This window comes from Watersipora subatra, chromosome 2, assembly GCF_963576615.1.
Source record: "Watersipora subatra chromosome 2, tzWatSuba1.1, whole genome shotgun sequence".
Classification (NCBI taxonomy): domain Eukaryota; kingdom Metazoa; phylum Bryozoa; class Gymnolaemata; order Cheilostomatida; family Watersiporidae; genus Watersipora; species Watersipora subatra.
Window position 1 is genome coordinate 73,468,358 of NC_088709.1, and position 12,144 is coordinate 73,480,501.

The following is a 12,144-nucleotide window of genomic DNA, read 5'->3' on the forward strand; positions in this document are numbered from 1 at the left end:
TAGTTAAGCAAAATAATTGCGGTAAGAACTGCTGGTCGCAGCCACACACAGCAAAGGACACGCTTCAATGCTTGTATTCATCATGTGCTAGCTTCTTTCCAAAGTCTATTGAGCTGTGAATAGTTGCAAATCAAAAGCATAGCTAGCGATAACGCAATTGCATCAAATGATTCATGCTAATACTAAAAACATATTACACTCTGTAAGATGACGTCACTGATTTTTCAATTGCATCCTAGTAAGCTGGTTGTTTATCTACACTTAGTTACCTCAAGTGTTTCTGTTGCTCTGAAAGTTGATTTCTAAAAGCATTTTTTATGCGTAAACATGTGATGATCTACAAAGATTTAGCCTTTCAAAAGTTTTTACACTATTGTTTTTTGATTATGATAAAAAACTTTTCAAGGAATAGTAGTCTTAAAAATTTAGCCCTTGTGAATTATCTCAAGCTTGCGCTAAGGAGAGCATGCTGCAAATACTACAGAGTCACTAGTATTAATTCGCTGCCAAAAAAATCAGTTTTTTTCTCTACTACAAACTTTTCGAGGTATAAGAAACCTCACAAATGTGTTTCTGAGAGTATTCATCAAGGTCGATAAACATAAAAAGTTGGTCAATTGGAAATTTGTAATAGTAGTTTTACCGTGATGACATTTCGACGAGCTAAATACCCGGGTATGTGACAGTAATTGCTTAAATATTTTTTGATCACTTGCATTACATTAGCTATTTCTGTCTTTGACGAGTTCGTTTTTACACTTTTGAAATTAAATAGACAATCAATTACAACATCTTTAGCCTCTGGCAAAAAATAAAAGGGATAACTGAAAATGAAATACTTAGCCTCAAAAGATCATCTACTGTCAGCCATGGTATATCAGAGCTAGCACCCTTGCAGTCCAGTGTTCAGTGAGATATCATAAGGGGTAATAAATAACTATACAATTATTCCAAACTGTGGTAAAGCAATTAATAGGTGCAAGTAGTGGAGTATTTTTCCTGTAATCCTGCTAAAAACAACCTCTTTTCAACCTTGAGGGGTGGATTTGATCAAACGGACATACAGAAGCGGCTGGTATCATTATAGTAAAGATTATCTTGTTGTTATTACTTCAGCGCAACCATTCAACGTAAAGGTTCTACATTAACCTGTATACGGTAACCTATCAAATCAAACGCACTCATTTCTTGGTAAAACAGAAACCAAGTAAGCCAAGTTTCTCATCCCTTGTACTAAGCATAACCATAAGCAGGTGGTCGACAGGTCGTACCAACAATCCTGACATATTGCTCAGGTGTATTAGGTGATTTAGGTGTATTAGGTGTAGGTATTAGGGATTAGGGATTAGGTGTATAGGTGTACTCAGTTGACAGATTTGGGTCATTTGAGACAAACAATGATTGGAATGCTAAATAATTTGCTCTACTTTTAATTTGTTCTTGGAATAATGTTTATTAGAGCAGTGGTTGTTGTTGTTGGCTCAGGATGGAATCTGTGATGCATTTCACACATCAGATCTAATGCAACAGCTAGGCATTTGCTTAGAACTCTTTTGCATTGCTTGCAGCTCATTGGCCAATCACTATGAATTAGATACATCTCATTGGCCAATTTTCTTTGATTGGTTGCAACCCATTGGCTAATTCTGATATCAACGAGTGCAACTTTTGCATTTAAAAGTTATTTAATATGTTCAAGGTTATTGTAACAAAAACTACAAAAAAACTGTAGAAAATGGCTTCACTCTCCTGGTCAGTATATCACTGCTAGATTTATCATACATCACAAGCAAGGATATCACTAAGATCAGCCTGTATGTATTGAAAGCAATGCCAGCACACTGAGAGAGGCTCTATCGGTTCATTGATTAATCACCTACATTTCATTGGCAAGGATCATTGTCGTAACGCATCTCCCTGTGTAGTCATGGATAACAATGACATGGATGCGCTAACTAACCCTCTATAGCTCGAATTTACTTACTGGGGAGTTTTAACTGAAGAGTACTGATAGTATATAAGACTGATCTATAATGACAGTGGTAGGTTAATCGTTCTTACTCTGAACCAGAGTTATAACTCAGTTTAGTTGCTTAGTCTATTCTGTTGGTTGATGAAGAGGTGAAAGGATAGATCCAACACGTAAAAGTACTGCTTTAATTTTTTCCCCTGATATTTTTTTCTCTTTTTTAATTTGTGTGATGAAGTTATAAATCTTCCAAAGGCTCCTTAAGGCTATAAAGCTAAAAAAACTAGCCCTAATAGAAAGCTCATATCTAAAGCTTTTTTGATAGGTCTAGAAAAAAGTCTAGTTTTTTTATTAACAAAGTAATGTTTGTTTGTTTGGTTTAATTTGCATCAGTCATAAACCATATGAAATTAGTAATAAGGATAAAAATATATATACGTAAATATTTCATAAATAATTAGCCATAAAGGTAATGATGCAGGCCTCAATAGACAACAGCATGGCTGATCAAGGTGTTGGGCCTGAAAGTCAGCAAGAAAATATTCAACCAATACTAACGGCAGCAATCTATGTATTATTATTGCATTGGGACTCAATAAAGTGCTCGCTCTATTACGAAAGGACTTGAAATGTCAGCTTTATCTACTGTTACCTCTGATCGCCGTAAACACGCACACATTACTTGATGTTACTCTGTATGATAGACATTCGCATTGCATTGCGTAGCCACAGCAGTGGTAAACAAATGATGCTAGTATTTGAAATGATCGGAGCAGAAGAATCTTTAAGAAAGTCAAATCGTTGAAGCCTTGTTGAAAGGGACTATAATGGCTATTGATACGGCTCTATGATGCATCATAAAAAATGTTCCTTGAAACATTGTCAAATGTTGAATTCTTGTGGACTATGATAATGGACAAGCTCAGTTATTGCGAAATTAACATTAGTGCACTTTTTCACATGTCTTCTAATCTCTATAGTTAAGAGTAGTGTGTAGTGGGTAGTTCCATATTTATACAGGTAGGTTTCAGCTATTGCTCATTGCATAATCCAAACTACAACTAGTCTTCACCACATGTACCCAGGAGGGGTACGTGCAGGAACTCTACAAGCATCCTGTTTTCTAGTTTTTTTCAACTAAATAATGGTGATTATGTAGCGGAGTGTTGAAATGGTCAAACAAAGATATGAAAGCTAGAGCTTTTTGTCTAAATATCTTTGCTGTTCACAACATCACACTTTCCTAATTTGTTGGCATTCATCAATTATGCTTGTCACATCTTCTGCGCAAGCATAATTTTATTTTATGGCTACTGTTGTTTGTCAGGCTGTTTTTGGTCAATACTCTTCTTTGTTTAAAGCGAGCTCTGAGCTTGAAAAGGTTTTTCAATGAGATTCATCGCATATATTTCTTGCTCTCCTTCACTCAAGTTTTCATTCAAAGCACTGTTGGGCCTCATAAAGTAAATAATCACTTTTTCGTAAGTGGTAAAAGGAGAAAAGCATTGAGTACTTGCTGCATAAGGGATATGATATCCCTGATATCTGTATACACATCTATTTAACAATGACTCATGATTCACAATGTCTTCAAGCAATTCCATTCTTATTATAAATAAATACTATAATCTTGCAGTAGCCTATGTTTTAGATTTCCTTTTAACATATACAATGTATTTATTGTAACTCAACTTGCTAGTATTGATAAAACTGCTGAATTCACTATCAATTACGGTAATCTAAATTTGTATGCCAATGATTACGTCTGGAGATATGCTGGTAAGTCTTCTGGAGGACATTTAGCTTGTTTCTTTCCCAAGAATTATATGCGTGACCAATAGTGGTTGTAGAACTACAGTGATGACATAACGTGTTACATAACAGCACAATATAGACCGCAATCAATTGAAAATCTGAAGCGGAAAGTAACCCCTAGTGTGATGTTTCACTGAAAGATATAGACCTCCAGTGTTATGAAACATTTTATGAAATACTCGCTATATTTTTTTGTGGTATTTTATCATTCAAAAGTATGCTGTCTTGGCGTGTTTTTTTTGTTGTTTGCAGTTTCAAAATAACCATTTAAAAATTAAGCGAATTTAAATGAAATATCTACATGGTTTCTATCTCCCAATAGCCACTATTGAATTTTCCATTTAACATTGCTTGAAATGTAATGATTTTTAATGCTAAAATCAAATTTATTTAAATATATTTCTAATAAAAGATATTTTAATGTAAAATAATGTGCCATAACACACAGTAAAGATGAAGCAACTATGCCCTGGTAGTCAAAAGTGCCAGACCTGTGAGCAGTATTTTTTGGGTTCCGAGGAAGGCTGCTAGGAGTAACAGGGAAGCCTTTCCTCCTTAAATTGCTTTCGCAGTTAAATCAACAATATAGACTAGAAATTTCCCTGTCATACAGCCCACCACCAAAGTGATATTGGAAAAAAAGGGTAATGCTGGTTAAAAAATGCAATATTAGCAGTCAAATGGCACTGCAGTACAATAGGATAACCGCAATGGTAGCTGCAATGGTAGCTGTAATGTACTGGGTGTTATTATGTACAACAAACAGCAATAATGAAAAGAAAAGATTATATGTTTATATCTCTCCCCTGAAATAGGAGAAATGCAATATTAGAAGTAAAATGTACTGATATTATTAGAATAACCAATGTTATTAATATAGTAATACGGTAATAATAGAACACCATTGCACAATTTTTTTTACATTTCAAAACGTCATAGCAACCGATATCAAGAAGTTGTGATATTTGTTTAGATTTTTAGATTCATCATAAAGCTCCTAAACAAACGCTTCGCTTGTGTTTGGTCGTGGGATTAGTCTGCTTGCTGACCAGTGCTCAGCTAACTTGAGATAAAGAAGAATACATAGTGCTTTGCCCGTTTGCCCTCTTGAAATGTCTCCCATTGATATACATTAGTTTATAGTCGTCGTATGATGTTGTAAATAAACCATTAGTACTTTTATTATCTGTCCTCAAAGAAAATTTGGAGGGTATTGTGTGATGATTAGTTTTTTCAAAAAAAGAAAAGTGCAAATCTCATGTCCAAAGATGGCTTGTCTGCAACACTCTGCTTCAAATAGGTGTACTGCTCTGATACAATACCTTTGTTCAAAGACTAAACTGGTGCAAAACTCTGGTTTCATGGTATTGTTGGTGATGTATCTTAGTTCAAAGTATTGCACTGGTGCAGTATCTTAGTTCAAAGTATTGCACTGGTGCAGTATCTTAGTTCAAAGTATTGCACTGGTGCAGTATCTTAGCTCAAAGTATTGCATTAGTATTTGTATTACATTCATAGAGTATCATTAATATGTACATATATATATATATATATATATATATATATATATATATATATATATATATATATATATATATACATATATATATGTACATATTATATATCTACATATTATATATCTACATATATATATGCATATTAATAAATGTATAGCAATCTATAAATATACATAAAGTGGATGCTGTACAATTCGTTACAGAGTGCTCTATGATAAATCAGAGCTAAATTGTAAAATATGTAAAAGTGGAACTTCACTCTATAAGTTAAACATTTTATTACTAATAGTTTCATGAGGTACAATAAGTATCACACTCTTCAGATAAAATATCTAAAATTAAAATCATACACCAGTAATATGCTGTTATGCAGAGTTAGATAAGCTGGTAATTGGGGGTATAGAAGCCAAAAGCCAAATAGTTAAGTGATACAATTGCATAGCAAGAACTAAGTATGGCCTTAATAAACCATAACACTGGTGGGAAGCTTCTGGTAAGGTCATGAAGATGACCGCAATAAGATCTTGTAGGACTTCTACATCCGGACTGACAAGCATGTCATAGCAAACCAACCAGATATAGTGGTGGTGGACAAAGAAAACAATACAAAACAGGCTACTATAATAAATATAGCAGTACCCAATGGCTACATATAGCCAGCAAAGAAAAAGAAAAGGTAGAAAAATATGTCTCTCTTGGAGAAGAAATTGAAAAATGCTGGGATGTAAGAACAACTGTAATTCTAGTAGTCATTAGGGCACTGGGCGCAATAACATCTGCGCATAAAATGTGGCTTGCCCAGATACCGACAGCCATCAACTCAAGTGAGTCGCAGAAAATTAAGCTATTGGGAACAACTAAGATCTTGAGGTGAGTGCTCAAACTCCCAGGTCTCTGGTAGGAAATCCGAGTTAGAGCAGAAATTACCTTCCAAATGGGTTAACCGAGGTGAGGAAGTAATTGTTTTATATATATAGATAGGCCTTCATATATATGTACATATATATATATATATATATATATATATATATATATATATATATATATATATATATATACTATTAGTGCTACCATATAAATATTATAACAATCCTACTGTTTTTTAGTTAATACAAAACATATTATTTTATTATACCTTTACTTCTATGGCTTTCAATGTGTACCTCCTCAAATTTTGCATCACTTATTGTGCCCTTCCTGTTTCCTACATGTAGGTACAATGCATTGCTTGTAGTTGAACTAGGTTACCTTTTTGCTTATAATAGGTTATATAACTGGTCAGCTGAAATAACTGTCAGCTGAAATATTAGCCTATTATGCAGTGAAGCTTGAGGGCAGGTACTTTGCACAAGCTTTGCTATCAACATGAACCTGTTTATGTTACAGAAGTGTCTAATAGGAGAAGTATTGAAGTGCAGACAAGCAGGAATGGCCATTACTTGATGCACAATGCTGCGTTTCTGGTTCTTTAAAGGTAGCTTTGTTGGCATAGTTGTTTACCAACTATGTCATAACTGTCAACTATGTTCAACTTTGTTATGAGTTAGCATGACATTACGAATTACATAAACGACATGCTAAATTTTATCTAACATTGTTTCACAATGCAACCTTTTTGGGTCTGTTGTTCACTCTGTTTCCATGACACGCATGATGTGCATTTAGAGTTGTGCCCAAGTTGAAGTACCATGCAATTAAGTGTTTCAATACATATTGGCAATTAGCTCCAACGCTTTGATAAAAAAAACCAGACTGAGTTGCTAATTATTGACCCCTCAGGTCAATAATAGTCTTGTCACGCTTAGCAGCATTTAGAACATTAGCTCATTCAAATCTGCGAAAATCAACTGAAATAAAAACAACTGAAGTGTGAAAATGTTTATAATGGAAAACCCGGGCGCGGTATTTTAATGAGCATCATTAGCAAGCATGAAACATTTGATAACAATTTGCAAACAGCAAATAGCAAATAGCAAAGCTCGCTTAGCTTGCGGATTTTTGACATTTCCATAATTCGTATCTCTTGTGGATTGGCTCTAACTTGCGCATCATGGAAACATAGTGACTCCTGAGAAGCACTCAGCTGCCAGTGTAGTTACACTTCACACATTTTCAACTTTCGTATGATAAAGTTAGACTAGCCTGATTTCTTACTTTACGCTAATAATGAAAAAATGAAAAAATAGGGAGGGTGACAAGAACTATTAAAGGGCTAACCTTGACCAGAAAACTAGATATGACCATTGGACACTGTAAATAACAGAAGGATGAGCTACTAGCAAGCTGGGAGGTTCATGACTGAGCTCATCATACGCTTAGATGCATCATAGTTCCTTTACAGAACAGTGGTCTGCGACAGCCATTTCAGAGTAAGCAACAAGTGTGCTGACATTTTTATTCCAATTTGAGGTTTAACAGATTGGAACTGAAAAACAGTTAATGAGAGGCTCACTCTGCTCCGCTCCGAGTGAGCAAACAGAGTGGATGAGTGCCATTTCTTGATAGTTAGTTGTGTTGTTAACCTTCAGTGGCTTCTGTTTGCAGATGCATTCTCAGACCAAGTTGCTGGTAGTTAAAACAATCGGCAAAGAACCACTCAGTATTATTGCAATCGAGAACAAGCAAAGGCATATTGGCTCAAAATGCTTTGCATTGACAATAAAATTAGTTCTGTCATGTTTGGGTAGCTCCCTAAAAATTTAGTGTAAATAGTTGACATTTACAATTTTGATTAAGTGGTCAGAGTTCTGTTTGTCAACGTCTTCATTTCCCTTTACCGATTTTGTAAAAATTATCTAAAAGACTTCGCTTAACCAAATTGTCAACTAAAGGCTCTGTTCCTTAAAATTATGGTCCTGTTCTTCTTTATGACTAATTACATTTAAATAGCAAGATAGATGTCTTGCATCATAATCTAATATTTCAAGTAAAATAATCTAAATATACATAAGTAGTATTAATGACTTGCTAGCTAACAGCAGTAGTTGTCCTACCACATTTATGGCAATTGCAAAAATAGACACTAATAGCTTTTCAATACTACTTTAGAATAGCAAATATCTATTTATTGCAAGTATTTGCATCGGAAAGATATATTAAATGCATATTACCTCCAGTCATTACCTTAAGGCTACAAGTTACTTTCACGATAGAGTCTTAGCAAATTGAGGGAAAAAAGAATTTCAATATTGTGAAGAGCTTCGCTAGCCATGATGTGGTGAACCCTAGTTTGTGAAATCAACTGAAACATCATACTTTATTTTTTAAAGTTATATTTTTCAAATATCTCAGCTTTGGAGATTTGGCGTTGGTGTAGATAAACAGTAGTGTTTTATGTAACAATTCAGTTTGTGCATCCTACAACAATCTTGATGATTTAGATTTGAGCATTGGCTTATGTTCGTGTAAGCATTGCTATAGAGCAAGTCAGTAGGTGATAGGATAGCAAAAAGGAAGTCGCTTCTTAGACCAGCAAAAAACGCAAGTGTTGTTGCACTCCGAATGCCTTAAAAGAATAGCCCACAATTCACTAGATGTAGTCAAGAATACTGGGTGTGGACAATGAGTAAGCAACAATGACATTATGATTGAAAATACATGTAGTATGACAGATTATTTTCATGACAAAAAGATATTATTAGAGTTGAATTATAGAGATACTGCTTCTATTCATGAATAAAAGGCTTTAGCAAAAGCATTGGAGCCATGATGATGATTCACATGTAGCTTCAGTGATTTTACACAAAAGGAAAGTCGCCGTCATTTCAAAGGTAGGTGATCCTTTAGAACGTCAGAGGTTATTTTTATCTAGCTGCTTAGCATTGAGGAAAAACTACAAAATTACCTAGCAGTAGGAGCAGGTGTCTTCTATTTTAGTGAGACACGTTTGTAGGCTCATCATTAAGACCCTAGTTAGGTCATTTTGCCTGCTACCAGTACCATATAAGTCTGTTTAGGGATGGAACTACGGGTTACAAAGCTGGTAAACTTACTATCTGTGAGGGTTTGGAGGCTGGTTAGACATCCTTGCAGAACAAGTACAATGCCTGTGTCTGAGGCAAAAACACACAAATGTGCATGATTGCAAGGGAATGTTGCAAAATGATTTTGTGAAAAGCAAAAGCTATGGAAGGTGACCCCTAAAAAAACTGTACGTGTCTGCAAGCGCTCTTCAGAAACTGGAACAACTATTCAAATAGTCAGCAGATGGCTTACTGCGATCAGATGTTACTCCAGTCATCTAGCTTCCTTTGCCATCGGGCTCAGTGGCCTTCGATCAACTGAACAGGACTGCACTGTGCAATGGAGTCGTCAATGTGCTCAACTTCTGATTGCAGTCAAATCATTGGTGCAAGTTTAATACCAAGATCAGACAATTTCCTGTTTACTCATGATAATGCTTGCATCAAAGCAAGAAATATATATGGCAACTAGGCCGGATGCTGCTTATTGTCAGTGCATTCTTTATAGTGAGTTCACTAGTTTTAGTTTTGCTTGCTGTGGTTACTATGGGCCAATTCAGCCAGTGCGGGTTGTATATAGATCAGTACTACTAGCGATGGTAGCATATAGGTCAGTATTACTATCAATGATTGCATATAGGTCAGTATTTTTAGCAACGGTTGTGTATAGGTCAGTATTTCTAGCAACGGTTGCATATAGGTCAGTATTACTAGCAATGGTTGTATATAGGTCAGTATTACTAGCAACAGTTGTATATAGGTCAGTATTACTAGCAATGGTTGTATATAGATCAGTATTACTAGCAATGGTTGTATATAGATCAGTATTACTAGCAATGGTTGTATTTAGATCAGTATTACCTGTGGAGGAGCTTTATTGGTTGATACATGCATTCTGTTTTCTTGATGTTGATCTTCAGGCTGCACATAGCTTCAAGGAACTTTGTAACAGAATGGAAAAGCAAGCGGTGCTTTTGGCAAACTTTGGGATAGGTTGTGGAACAACACCCATGCTTCCATACAGGCAAAGGTTAAAGTCTACAGAACAGTGATACTATCAAATTTACTCTATGGATCAGAACGCAGAGTAGTATACAGAACTCAGGTGAAGAAACTACGTGCATGATTGTGTACATGATGAGACAACTGAGAGATATTATGAGGATAAAGTAGTACAAGCTTATAAACAAAAAGGTTCTTAGACATGCTAGCCTGCCTTCAATCGCTAACATCTTGTCAAGAAGAACCTTCGATGGCATGGTCATGTACACAAGATGACGAAAAACAAACTGCCCAGACAATTGCTCTATTTACAGCTCTGTGAGGGAAGAAGAAATTGGGGAAAGCCTAGACTCATATTTAAAGATGTAGCGAAACAGAATATGTCATGGAAAAAAATCTAGACAAAATGTTGGCAAACACCAGCAGACAACAGACTGTTCTGGAGAGCCGCAATAAAAACAAAGCCAAAGCCATAGTATGGTCTTAGTCGCTTCAACTGACTGCAAGTGAGAGGGATTACCTGTGAAGGTTGTATATAGGTCAGTACTACCTGTGATGGTTGTATATAATCTGTATATAAAAATCTGATTTTGTCTTCCATATACCTTACGCGAGAGTACAACTCCTACTAAATTAATTGTTTCTCTCATATGCTCTCATTAAAGGCTCTGTTGATGGGTTTATTGTTACTTAGTCTGAGTTGCACATATTACTCTACTCGACAAGCTTGTTTCAGTGTGATATAGAGCCAGTTATTACCCTGCACCAATTTGCATGAAACTACAAGAGTAGTATCAAAGTTAGTATCAGAGTAACGGAGTTGTTTTCCCGCAGCTAAATCTAAGAGGATCAACTCTTATTTCAGCTTCTTGTTGATAGCATTCAAAGTAATAAATGCTAATCATGTTTATGGAAAGTCACAGCAGACTGCACAGCACTCTTGAGCAACAGTTCAGCTGTGAGAAAAAACCAACATGCAGAAGTAATCATCTTTTCAAGCCGGTACTATTGGTCACAAGAAGAACAGCAAGTGCAAATGAGAGTTTTGTAGAAGTCATTTCATATCTAGTAGAATTCTACTATAATGTTGACATAGGAAAACATGTCACAGACAAAGCAGGGGTAGCAATATAGCCGATCAAATATTTTCTGTATCACCGAAACAAATACTTAATTTATTTTGAGAGAAAAAAGATGAATTTTATCTTTTGTAATTATTTACATAAGTGATATAGCTTCACCTTTTGACTTAGCTACATAAGTGATATGACTTCACCTCTACACTAAAGAAATGAGTTACCTTCTAATTTATTATTGCAGTCCATAGCGATCGCCTGTAGAATATTCCAAAACATAAAAACAATATTTTTATGTTTTGGAGCAAATATTTTCTAAATAGCATACTATACTATTTAGATATGCTACCAGTTTGCGTAGATCTTATTGCTGCATAACAATTTCCTTGTCATATATCCGTCTAAAAACTGTCCAAAACTCGGGGTGTGTTACAAGAAGATCAAATGCAAGAGCTTTTAACCTAGATTTACTGTGTTTTGACAAGCCAGCTTTGGCAGGTCTGCTATTCACTGCATAAGTTTATTAACGCCTTTCCAGATTCCAGACGATTTCGCAACTGAAAGTGCCTCTATTAGCAAGAGTGTGTTTTAACTGTTTTCAAAAGGTTAGAGAATGAGTGCACTTTGATAAATAGCCTTCTTTGACATGGAGGTTATTTTGTTAGATAATCTTGTTTCTTGCCGCGGAGAGAATGCAACTTTTACTCTCTTTTGACCATCATAGTATTAATACTTATAGTTGTACATGTAGGTGATTGCGCACTCACCAGCAAACAATGTCAATAAAATTCATAAGAGTGAAT